This window comes from Mesoplodon mirus, assembly GCF_964341445.2.
Source record: "Mesoplodon mirus genome assembly, chromosome: 4".
NCBI classification, from domain to species: Eukaryota; Metazoa; Chordata; class Mammalia; order Artiodactyla; family Ziphiidae; genus Mesoplodon; species Mesoplodon mirus.
The window spans coordinates 74,253,069-74,266,898 of NC_138979.1; positions in this window are offsets into that span (position 1 = coordinate 74,253,069).

Genomic DNA, 13,830 nt, shown 5'->3' on the forward strand with positions numbered 1-13,830 from the left:
AGAAAGTTCACCAAATAAAGACCATTTGTTTAATCGACGACTAACTGCCCATGGCCCCCTCGTTACCAAGAAACATATAGTTTGTGTTAATTCCCAAGAACCATCAGCCACCTGCCTCTGGGACCCATTAGTATCCTTTCCTTGCTCTGAGAGTTCTGATCTCTCTTCTGGGTTAACTTCTAACAGCCCTGATGCTATGTGATTTCTTTATAAGCTGCTTGGATTCCAGTTTGTTAGATGAAATTGACAAGCAATCGATCAGCAAGTGTTGAGTGAGCTTCTATTAGGAACCAAGCACTTCCTGGAGCCACGGAGGACACAAATGGACAAAAGACCTGCTCTGGAGCCCACAGCCCCTCAGACAAGCCTGGAGTCCTGGACAACAGAGAATGAGTGAGAGCTGCAGGAACTCCAAAAAAGAAAGGTCAGGACTTCCCTTGTGGGTCTGTTGATTGCCCTCTGGATACAGGCTAGAAGGCTCGGCATTGGAATCCTTTACAGTGTTGCTCGCCCTCTGCAAAGGGTTTTGGCAAAAGCCCCTATGTTTCTACTTCTACTCAAATCTGCCTGCATCTATGTCCTCCTTCTCTGTCTGACAACTGACCCCATCCTCATGGAAGGCCAGCCCTCACACCTTTAATTCATCCCCCATTGCTTCTCTACACTCTGTCTCTATCTCCATACTTTCATTAACTCTCCAGACCTCTCCCCTGGCTTTTGCCCCCTGCACTGCACTGACACTGTTCTTGACAGGTCACCAGTGACCTTCTGGGTATCATTTACTGACATTTTAGGGTCCTATTCTCCACCTCTCAGCAGCCCTCTCCCTTGGGACATCCTCTTCTCCTGACTTCTCCTCCTCCTCCTTCCCAGCTCCCCTTCCTCTGGCAGCTCTCTAGATGACAGAGTGCTCCAGAGCTAAGCCTTACACCCCCTTCTCTCTATATACTTTCTCAAGTATGTAGGCTTGAGAAAGTATACTCAAGCTCAAGGCTTGAGTCTGGCTCAAGGCTTGAGCCAGACTCAAGGCTTTTAAAACCAGGTGTATTCTGGTATCTCCAAAATTAACCTCTTCAGTCCTGGCCTCTCTCTCGACCTCCATATTCATACATGACCTCTCTTCATGCACAGTCAATCCCACGGGAAGCCCTGGGACTGGGACAGCCCTTCAGAGTCATTCCAGATCTGAGATTCAGTAGGGATGGCTCACCTCTCCTCCCTGTGGGATCATCTGGGGTGGCTCCAAGGACAAGTAGAGGCTGGGATTATCAGAAGGCTCACACACTTGCATACCTGGCAGCTGATACCAGCCTTTAGAACTTCAGCTAGGACTGTTGCAGAACACCTACAAGTGGCATCGCCAAGGGGCTGCTTAGCAACCCTGAAGTATGATGGCAGAGTTTCAGCAGCAAACACCCTGAGAGAGAGAGATGGGGACACTCCTGAGAACCGTGTCACCTCACATGACAACTCAAAAGTTACACAGCATCACTTCCACCATCCTTACAAAGGCCCACTCAAGTTCAAGGGGAGGGGACAAAGAGTCAACCTCTTGCCAAGAGAATGGAAATGTTCTGGATGAGCAGGTGAGATGGGAAAAATTCTTGTGGTCATTTTGGGGGGAAGATTCACACACCCCCATATGCAAAATACACTCACCCTTCTCCCATCCTACCCCCAAAGTCTCATCCTATTTCAGTATTATGTTCAGGCTCAAAGTCCAGGGTTGCATCATCTAAGTCAAGTGCAGGTGCATGCAGATGGGCTTCCTCCCGTGGACCCTCAGATACAGCTTGCTGAGCAGTTTCTCTCAGTTGGAATATCAGTGAACTCAAAAGAGACATTATCTCCACCCACTTCCCAACACCCAAGAGATAATGGTGGGACAGCCTGGGAGCACCGCTGTCGACACTCCCTATTTAAAAAGGAGGGGAAGCACATCGCAGTCCCTTTCCGTAGCAGTTCTGAAGTCCAGCCTGGTGCAGGTGGCCAGTCCCATTAGGCTCAGCCCTGCTGCCTGGTAATGATTCTCCCTGGGCTGCCTCCAGACCCAAAGAGGCTTGCTGATTGTTGTAATCCACTCTTAATGGAAAGGGAAGCAAGATTCAATCAAGTGCCCTTTCCTTTGGAGAGGATATCCTGATATGCCCCAGACCACTGGACTCCTAAAAACTTCACCGATGGAATGTTTCCTTGATTTGTCCTGGGGCTTATCTCCCACCCTGTAGAGTGCAGATACTGTACTAAGGCCTCTTCTTCCTCACCTTGTCTGATTAACTGAATGCCATGGACACGGCGGGTCAATGCAGATTCTGTGGAGGGTGTGTACAGTCCAGGCCCTTTGGGGCTACACTGTAACAGAGTGGGAGAGTTAACATAGCCCCGGGGAAGACTGAGCATAAGTGGGTACTGGTGTCTTTCACACATGAATGTGAACTGGGTCTTCTTTCTAAAGGAATGGAAAAGAAGGCACTCGCCAGCTCAACAGTCATACATCTTGCATCTGAACATTGTTAATCTGGCACAGCAGTGCGTTTGGGGCTAATTATTGGTTACGATTGTGGTAGTCCACTGTCATGTGACAGGACCCAATCTAAATTCTGTAGGGGCCAGACTGATGACTTACAAGGGGATATAATGGGGTCTTTAAGCGTTTCACTAAAATACTCCATTCTCACCGGGTTACAACATTGCTGTTGATTTACTATCTTGCCTGGGGAGAGGGAGGCAGTTGCATAGTATAACGTGTCTTCCTATGACAGTTCTCTATCCCACTGGCCAAGGACCAGGTTTCATCCATTCCAAGTGTACATTCAGGGACAGGGGAAATAATCACTGGTTGACCGCAAGGGCCCACTGGGTCCACTGTGAACCAAACATGAATCAGGACTCCATGTATTACATGAACTCCACCCCCCCTTCACTCCTAAAGAAGGACCAGGATAACACTCTGGGTCCTCAGCAGCAATATCAACTTGGACCCTGTGTGCAGCAGGTAAATTGATTAATGATTAATCATTCTCAGCATTTTTATTATCTTTCTCCAGTACATCCATAACACTCAGCAACAGCCATTGAATTTCTTTGCCTTATAATTTCTATTTCGCTGTTTCTTTCAAATGACTCAGACACTGCACTACCGGTGAAAGTTTTAACCATTACCCTTTTCGGATGCCAGGGGCGTGGGGTCCTTGTAGCTGGCAGGTGACGCAGGTCTAAAATCCTATAGGATTTCAGATTCCTAGGATTTCTGATTCCTAGGACTATTCCTGGCACCAGCTGTCTTAGTTTGCATTCTTGGGAACCCAAACTAAGACGTGTGGAGATGTCTGGGCAGAAGATTCATTGGGAGGTGCCCTCAGGAACACTGATGGAGTGAGAGAAGCAGGGCTGGGCACAGGGAGATACGGACCTCTGCTACATTCGTAACAGGGGCTCAAATGATCCCATTGGGAACTTTGGAGCTGGAATGCTCCTTCAAAGTTGAGGCAAGGCCTTGGAGTATCATTGTCTGCGAGCTGCTCTGGGAAAGGGGTGTAATCTCGAGAGTCAGTTCCCTTATGTTGAGGGTGGGGCTGGGGATGGGCTCAGCTGTGAATCAGCCAATGCTGCTGGCAGCTGGGGGCATGAGGGCCATAAGGGTCATCAGCGTGGCACACCGCAGCATCCACTGCATGCCTCAGACCTAGATTTTGCAACACAAAATTCCCAATCTCCTCCCTCTCACACACTCTTTTTACTCCGGAGGCTTCCCCATCTCAGTAAAGGGCACCAGTATCCACTAATGTCTGACATCAAAACCTCAAAAGTCATCCTTGTTTTCTGTTTTGCTCTCCACCCAGTCCCATGCAACCACAAATACCATTCGTTCTGCCTCCAAATTAAGTCTCTGATCTGTCCGCTTCTTCCTGTCTCGCTGGCCACCACTGTGTGCTAAGTCACAGACCTCACCCCAGGACTCCACAAAAGCTTCCCAGTGACCTCCCTCCCTCCTGACTCTCTCCACACCCTAGTCAGAGTAAGATTTCAGAAACATAAATCATGGCCTTCCCCACTTAAAACCCTTCACTCGCCCCTGGAGTTTTCTCATCTCAAGCCCTGTGTGATCCGGCTCCTGCTGTCCTCTCCCACCCACCGTACACACACACGCACACACACACACACACACACACCAGCCACACACTCCCCTTTCTGTCCAAATCCTCCACCCTTGTCCCCACCCTTGGGCCTCTGCAGGTGTCTTTCCCTCCCTTTGCAACGTTGCCACCTGCCCCCAGTTCTTCCCGTGGCTGGTTATCTGCATCCTTTGTGTCACAGCTGAAATGTTATTCCTTAGACAGATGTTCCCTCCCGGGCCCAGCAGCCATCTTTCCTCCCTCCTCAATACTTGTCATAACCTATCACTATTTTGTTAACTTTTTTACTTACATATTGTCTGTTTTCCCATTTAGAAAGCGAATTCCACCAGGGCAGAAAACAGGTCCCTCTTGGGTATGGCTGGATCCCTGGTTCCCAGCACATGCATGTCCCAAGTGAGTATGCTTATCCATTGTTGGTTACAACTTATCTTGTTTCTTTTCAGATAAGTTCACGATTGTACCAGAAGATGTTTATACTGGATAAGAAAAGTGCACTCTAAATTCAATGATTCTTTTGCATATGGCTTAAATGATACAAATATTTGGACAACTAGCTGTAAGTCAATGAGAACAAGATGTTGCCTGTTTTTCAAATTCTCCCCCTTGTCAACCACCCCTTGCCAACAGAGACAGGTATTTTCAGGTGGTTTCCATGGTGATCTAGAAGCTGTTTTCTCTCCTTTTCATTTTATCTTTTGAAGAGGAGAGTGACAGATCAGGAGGCTGAGAAAGTCCCTGGTTTGCTGAGGATTTTGTAAAGCTTGTTGTGGCGCCACCATCTGGTATTTCTGGAATTAAAGTTTAACCACAGCGTTTATGGACTTATCAGGACAAATCCCTGTGCCTGGCTGGGTTCTAGTGTGACAGAAGTGCTCACTGTGGGATTCCCGTGACCAGGACCACTCTTACCACCCACCCCCCATGCACTATGAAATTGTCATCCCCTTGGCTTTGAAGCCCTTCTCAGAAAAACAACCCCTTTCAGATCCTGAGCAGCTTCAGCACTGTAGGGTATAGCATTCAAAAATGACCAAGAAATTAGAAGGTTTTCCTCCTGGAATTTCTTATAACACTGGGATTTCCCTTGGAAAAGACTAGATACTCAGGTCTGAGGAATCCATCCCACTGTAAGAAAAATGTAAATGACCCAGTTAATCAAAGGATCCCTTGGTAGACAGAGCCAAAGCAAAACTCTTTTCTGGCAGAGCTATGAGAAGGACCAGCACACTACCAGGGCTGCCTGGGGACCTGCCCAGTTACTGATATTTATCTACTACAGTCTAGTGCACAGAACTTATGCACACAGACGTGGAGATCAGCTTACATGAGGCTCAGGGAAAATGGGCGTGTCCCCCCAGTTTCCAACAGGCTCCTTCCTACTTCTTCCATAATCTGTCTCTCTTTCTCTCTCTCTCTTATTCATGCTTTCCACCTTGCTATCTCACTTTCTGTCTCCTTCTTGGGCTAGTATTTATTTATTCTTTTTCTCCCTCCCTATATCCATCTCTCCTTTTCTCTTCCATCCCTTTCCACTGCCTGCATTTTCTTCCCACTCTCTCCAATTTCAGATGATTTTCTACTTCTGACTTTGGACCTAGTGTCCATGTAAGAACTTCCACCAAGGGCCCACTCATAGGTCCCCCAGGAATGACGAGCTCCTCTAGGGGCTGATTTTCCACTGAGCCTTTAGATGATGAAGTACCCTTTAAAAATTCACTCTCAAACCACTCACCCAGGATCCTTCCAAACTAACTGCTCTTTAGAGGTTTTAGAGGTCTCTGGGGTCTCACTTCCAGCTTAATTCTGTGTGTGCCAATCACACATTCAGCAATCCTTTGGCTAATGATGTATCTCCATATATTGGCTTTCTTATCACTGAGGTTAGTTTTAATGTGCCAGTTGATAGTTATAAAACAGCATTCTGGAAGTTCCATCCAAGGATTGCTATGTATTAACACATCATTAAAATAGTATATTGCAAAGTCAACATACGATTGTAATTGTTGACCTATCAAATACTGAAAGATTTGGAAACCTCGCTGGAAGCCAAATGCCGTGTTATTAAACTGGGAAACAGTAACGGGAAGAGAGCCTGTTGCAAGTGTTGCAACAGTGTTGGTTTGATGTGTTAATGGTTTTTGCCAATATTGTTTTTTACAAAATAAGTATGTAATATATCCACACTTATTACATTATGATATATTCCATTTTTATTCTATATACACCTGATGGACATACACACACACATATAATGCATGCATGTGAAGTGTGACCACAGGGTAACTTGGAACAATCTGTTGTGGCCTATATAATGACCTGAGAGCAATTCAGCAGCATCCCTGCATCCACAGCACTCAGTTAGGACAGAGGATCCCAAGGCAGCTGCAACACCCATCTGAATGTATAAGTTATGGTATATAAAATTTATTCATATCATGACTCATATATTAAACAATCATTTTACAACATAAGCCAATAAATTTTTATTGAGCAGTGTGGTCTATGCAGGGTAGAGGGAAAGATGAATGATGCACAGTCCCCTGTCCTCAGAGAATCATAACAATATGTCATTGTACCTTCTTTTGGCAAATAGAGGCTTTGCCCAAATGTGGAAAAATATTTAAGTCGGTTCAAAACTATTAGGACTGTTGGCTCTGAATTCAGGGTAAACAAACCTCTGCCCAAGGAGAAATCAGATCCTCTTTCAGATGGGTCTAACTCAGCAAAGCCAAGTTCTCAAAATTGGAGTGCTTCCCTCATAAGCTCCCTCAAAAGCATTCTGTGACTCTGACATTGCATTGACCACACTTCATAATGACGTCACCTGGGCTTCCCAAGCATATTAGGGGTCGAATGATATTGAATAGTCCTGGGTGGTTTTCTCTGTCCAGACCAAGTTCCCTGGCCATGGTGATGGATATCTGTCCACACACAGCCAGTCGCAGCTATGAGCTGGACTCTCACACGGCTATTTTAGGATTTTCGAAGAGATAAATGAAAGAGTAACATACATTTTAAAGAAACAGTAAGTCATGAGCAAAATCAAGTAGATAAGAAAAAAAACAACAAGAAAACTCAAAACTGACAAGCGAAGTCGAAAATGAAAATGAAAAACTCAAAACACTGGATAAACTCTGGAGATAAAGAATCAAAGAGAGGATTCATCATTGGAAGTTTGGACTGAAGAATTTTAGCCAAAAAGCAGTACAGAGAAACAAAGGAATTTTTTTTTTTTTTTTTTTTTTTTTTTTTTGCTGTACGCGGGCCTCTCACTGTTGTGGCCTCTCCCGTTGCGGAGCACAGGCTCCGGACGCACAGGCTCAGCGGCCATGGCTCACGGGCCCAGCCGCTCCGCGGCATACGGGATCCTCCCAGACCGGGGCACGAACCCGTATCCCCTGCATCGGCAGGCGGACTCTCAACCACTGCGCCACCAGGGAGGCCCCAAAGGAATTTTTTTAATGAAACTTTTGAAAGTTAAGAAAGAGTGAAATATGTTGAAAGGTATCCACTTTTGTCTAATAGGGGTTCCAGAGACAAGAACAGAAGAAATAGCAGAGGAGCCATATTTGAAAAGATAATAGCTGAGAATGTCCAAGAATTGAAGAAAGACATGAGTCCTTATACCAAAAGGCATCACAAATAGTGAACAGGATAGAAAGAAATCCACGCCTCACACATAGTAGTGAAACTGCAGAAACCAAGGATGAAGAGGAAATCTTAGAAGCAACCAAACAGAAAAGAGAGATAACCGCAAAGGAACAACAGTTACCTGACAGCAGATGCCAGGAGGGGATGGAGCCATATCTCTAAAGGGCTGAGAGCAGCCAGGGTGACTTCACTGTTGTTCAGTCCTCCATTAGGGTCCCATGGGACACACGGTGGGAAGCCAATGCCGTCCTTCTCCAGAGTCTCCCATAATTGACAGGTGTCCATCTTCATGTTCCTGGCCCCCCCACATCCATCCATTCATACAAAAGCCAGAAACCTGAGAATCAGCCCAGAGACAGAACATCCCCAAGGCCTGTCGCTTTCTGTCTTAAAAACTCTCTTTAGTCTGTCCCTCTTCCCCACCCCCGCAGGGGTACCATTCTGCTTCAGGCCCATGGCAGCAGCCTCCAGCCGCCACACCAATACTAAAGTGACCTTTGGAAGACCACTGTCTAATAAGGGCTCCCTTTATTGCTTCCCTGCTCAAAGCCCATCCCTGGCTCAGCTTCATAGCAGCCTGGTCCCTCTGTCCCCCTCCTGCACCCTGCCCGGGCCTGTGTGTGGACCCCCAACTGTCCAAGCCAGGAGTCTGCAAACTACGGTCAACCAGCCAATTCCTTCCCACCACCTGTTGTTATAAATAAAGTTTACTTGGAACAAGCCACGCCCACCTGTTTGTGTACCTCTTGCGGTTGCTTGTGCGCTGCAGACAGAGCCCAGTAGGAGGACTGGACGGTCTGCAAAGCCTAAAATACATAACATGCGAATCTTCGCAGAAAGCATCTGCCAGCCCCACTCTAAGCGCTCTGAAATCTCCAGCCTTTCCACAGGCTGTCCCCTCAGCCTGAATTGCCTCTCCTCTGTCTGCTCATTTGCGTGGCCCCGTGCCCTTGCCCCCCGTGTGGCTGCTCTGCGTTGGCCGCTCTGTTCGGATCCCAGCATTCCATCCGGCGCCCACATCATCTCCCCATGAGGCCGAAAGCTGCTGCGGGTTTGGTTCTAGGCCTCCCTGGGCTCAGCTCCCGGCCCAGGGGGACACTGGGTGAGCGAGAACCCACTGGCAGAGGAGAGAGTGCATGAGAGAGAGGACAGTCATTCCAGGGACGGGCTGCTGGCATCTTTCACCGTGGCACTGTGAGCTCAGCATTCAGGAAGGTACTGGGCCTGTGTCTCCGTCACACCAGGCGGGTCTCTGGTCACTTCCACTGGCTGAAACACTCGGGCCCTCCAGGCTCCTGGGTCAACAATGGTGCCTCCTTTTCTCTGTCCTGTTCTTAATGACACAGTGGGAAATGTGTCTGAGCTTGGACTATGAGCGTCACCAGTCCAAGGGTGGCTCCTGAGATTACAGTTTCCCCCCCCCCAGTAACACCTCATCCTTGCAGACTCCAGTGGAGGCAGCTTCCTGTAGACCTCTAACTGAGATGCGACAGGGTTAAAGATGGTTAAAGAAAGCAAGCCTTGTTCCCTCACAGATGCTGCCTATTTCCGTTCTCTTGCAGCCTGTTTGGACGTGCCCTCTGCCCAGCCCCTGGCTGTGGGTTGGTGCCCAGCGATGTCACACCACTGCTCTCAGCACAAGCTTCTAGGTAACGCTAGGTACAATACTTACAATTATACTGACTCCTAAGAATCTCATGCGATATATTTTTACCTTCCCATGAGTTGATCTTTTTGTGAGGCATAATAATTCAGGCAGGGGTACAACTTCTCACCTGTGCCCTTGAATGCTGCCCCCCCACCCCTCTGCCCACACTCACTCCTGCCCTGTGTGCTCCTCCTCATGGCCCTCCCGGCACCACAACCACCCCTTCCACTTTCCAGTCTCTCAAAGGCCACAGCCTGGCAGGCGCTGGGCAAGGTTGGGGCGTGGCCCCAGGTCCTCCCATTCAAGGCACAGCTGGGGAGTGACTTGAGGACTGTGCCTGTCCGTGAAGGATGTCCAGGCTACCAGAGCTGAGACACAGTGCCCGCGGAGGCCAGAGAGCCGTGTGCTTCAGTGTGAGACGTGTATTATCCATGTCTTTTCTGTTTTCTGGTGCTTCGACATCTGGGGTCTTGCTGAGCCTGGAGGGCCTGCCCGTCCCAGGGCTAGCCAATTCCTAGAGTAGTCTGAGAGCGTGCTCCTCACGTGCAAACCAACCTGTCCAGAGCCCACACCCCCAGTCACCTCCTCTATCAGGCTCTCACACTCAGGGCCCCTCTCCACCTGCCCAGCTGAAATTATTTTAACCAGCGAATCCTAAGCCTGCTTATGCTGCCTCGCCTGTTCCTTCCTACAGAAACCACAATAAAGGGTTTTGCGAAAAAAAAGGCTTATCCCTTACCTGCCCCCCACACCCTGTGCCTCCTGACCAGCCCCGGTGCTTCCCATGTAGCCCTGAGTGGCTCCCTCCTCTTGTGACTTTGTGAGTCACAAACTATCTTGTCATTGGCAATCATCTCCTAATCTGTCAGCCTGGCTGTACCTCACGTATTCTGGGAATACACTATATCTTACAACAGGACATGAAGAGGAAAGTGGTCCTGACTCTTGGGAGGGTGAAGACAGGACTCACAGGTGGACACTCAGGGCCTGTTTGCCTGGTTCCATGGAAGGGAAGTTGAAAGGTCAAGGGCTTGTGTCTAAGCAGGTGGTCAATGGCCACCTCCTGCCCTGCCACGCTCAGCCCACCCGCCCTCAGATGACCCATGGCCTGCACTTCCTTCCTGGTGTGAGAAATGCACCTGAGTCATGGTGGCTCTCCTTTGAAAGAGAAAATACTAATAAATCAAATACCAAAATATTTTTTCTATCTCATTATCATGCAAGCTTCCTGGTGTTTTGAACCGTCTGTCTCTCATCCTGGACTCGAGCCACCTGTAAGCCACAATGCACTTATCAGAATTCAAAACCGCCCCCCAGAGGCCTGAAGGAATTCTGGCTGCTGGGTCTAGGTCTAGAGATAGATTTTTGGGTGAAAGCACCTCAAAATGAAGTCCTATTGGCTTTGAGTAATAAAGAAACACCCAGGGCATCCATCACTCTACAGACAGAGTGGATGCAACCACTTTCACCAGCAGGGATGCCCCAACCAGGGAGGCGCCCTTGTCTTTACCTCTCACAAAACAACGAGAGTGGAGACTGATTTGCTCTGCTTAATAGAATATGTGAAAAACCTCAGAGAGGTTATTGAAGGAGAAGTAAGGATTTGGCAGGCAGAGGAGAGGAAAGGGCATTCTGGGCAGAAAGGACAGTCGGTGCTGGGGAACGGAGATGGATGGAAAGTTGCTGGAACTCGGGCTGCAGTATCGTGGGCGTGACGGGAGTTGAACCTGGAGATGCAAAGACCAGTATGTTCCTAGTTCTGCACCCCCAGGGCCCATCACTGGGCCTGGCACAGATGAATGGCTCAATAAAGACTTCTGGATAAGTGAACGAGGACAAGAGGTTGCTGTGGTCAGACACATGGGACCGTGAATGCCTGAGCAACAGCATTTTGCCTTCTGCGTGGTGCAGGCTAGCTGGGCTCCAGGCAGAAAAAGACACCTGATTAGACTTCGCTGCTTCTGAGAGCCCATGCCAGGATAGCCAGGGGTGTTTCTGGGCTGAGTGAGGGGAGCTGGTTAAGCCACGCCCCTAAAATAAATAGCTTGTACTGTTTGTCCCTCAAGGACAAAATATGGTTCATGGAACTTGTCTCATTATTCCTTGCAAAATACACATGCAGAGCATAAGCCAGCAGACTCCCACTCCCCAGCTTGTTTAGAGAGTACAGATTTTTGCCAAGGTCACACAGCACATTAGGGGTAAAAGCAGCAAAGACCCTCAGCCTCTATCTTAACTATGCTTCTCTTGGTCTTTTTCCCCTGCCTCAGCCAAGAGCCAAGGCTGACCTACCAACCGTGGCCAAGGCCCTATCTGACGTCTAGGCCCGGCGCAGGGTCCCTCTCCCCCAGCTCACAGCAGTGTGCTTCTGTCCTCTGCGATTGTCTGCTTTGGGGGTAGGTGGGACTACAGCCCCTGAAGGGAGAGGAGATGGCTCACGTATGTCTGGAAAAAAGCAGGGAGAGGTGTGAGCTGGACCCAAGTGGCTATGGGCCTGGCCCAGCCCCCTTGGCAATGTTCAGGTGGTAACATTTCCCAGCTGTGTCCCCTGGAGGCTCCCTTCACAAACACCTCCTTGGACCCTCTGGAAGGCTCCAGCATCTTTATGTGATTCCCAATCCCTCATTCTGGCGCTGGAAAGCTGGCTGCCCAGTTCCACTCAATAATTTTAACAAATATTCATTGAGCGCTTGTTGTGTGCCAGGCACTGTGCTAGCTGATGTCACCTGCACAATAGTTTAGGCTCTGTGCTAAGGGCATTAGGAGTCAAAGCATACGTGGGAATTATGACAAGCATAGTCCTGCCTCATGAGCTTATGGTCTGAAATCCTCCCATTTCAGAGGGTCAGTGCAATATAGTCGTGGAAAGATCACATCTTAAAGAGACTTGGATTCAAGACATAGGTCTAACTTCTTACAGCTATTTATTATATAGCATTATAATGGAAGTTTGGGTTGCTAGAAAGACCAGATGCCTGACCAAAATTGTCAAACCAAGAGGCAAAACCAGTTACATGTCTCTTAAACCCCTCACCTACTTAATCTAGCTAAAAGCACTAATGACTAAAGGATTTCTTTGGAGAGAGCTGTTGGTGTGCTGTGAGAGAAAGAGAGCGGGAAAGAGAGATGGAGGGAGGGAGGGAGGGAGGGGTATAACAAGTGCTCTGTACCTTGTCTTATAAGGGCACTAATCCTATTAGATCAGGGTCCCACCTTATGACCGCAATTAACCTTAATTACCTCCCTGTAGGCCCTATTTCCAAATATAGTCATACTGGGGCTTAGGACTTCAACATATGAATGGGGCAGGGGAACACAATTCAGTTCACAGCAGGCTGCCAGCTGCTTTGATGGCAGAGCAAATGAGAGGGAGCTGCACCAAGATCAGCCTGCATTTCCAGAGAGTGTCAGAATGTGTGGGCTCTGTATGAAAGAGGGCCAGGGTAGGGGCCATGGATCCTGTCCAAGAAGACTGTGTTGTGAGGGGACCACAACAAGGGTCCAACTGTGACCTGTCAACATCCCAGGAGCTGAAGAAGGAATGTCAGCCACAAGAGGAGAAAAGTATGTCTCTCACACTGCCGGACAGGTGAGAAATCCCATCAGATGATGGGGTGATGGGTGTGTATCTCCAAACAACCTGTGAATGTGCTCTAGGAGAAAGGTCAGCCTTAAGTGACTGCAAGGCTCAAAGAATGCTTCTACCCCATAGTTGCATCAGTAGGAACTTTCCTGCTTCCCTTTTCTCTCCATCCTCCCCATGTCCACAGAGGAAGAAGAATGCCCAGGTGGGGAAAGCTCAAAGAGACTTACCATGGACCCCCTCCACCAAGCAGGTTTGCACCCCAACCCAGAGAAGGAGGAGTCGTTTCAACTTTAAATAATTTCAGAGCTTGGCTTATTAAATGGAACTAGATATTTTTATTACTGAATTGAGACCATATTTTGCAACTTAAATTGACTTGAGAAAGTGACTGGAAAACTGTTTTTATTACCTAGGAGAGACTAGAAAATTCATGGGCCAAAATTTTCATCCAGGGCCAGGGGAAGAATGAGCCCCACAGAGTGGATTTACAGGAACAGTGAAGAGGCAGCAATAAGATGCTTCATGATCACCCCAACCATGGAGTTTTCGTGTGCCACAGGTATGTGAGGTGCATGGTCTTTTCATCTTAAAATGGGGATAATACAACCTACCATGAAAGATTGCTCTGAAAATTATATATGTTGATGTGTACAAAAGCCTGGTACAGAAGCCTAAGACAGAGCCTGGTACACAGTAGATCCAAAGAGATGGTGGTCGGTGTTATTGTTCAAGATAATAATAGTAGCTGGACCAGTAGCATTAAAAAGTGCCTTAGCAGTATGCAACTCCAAGCTTGCTTTGTGTCT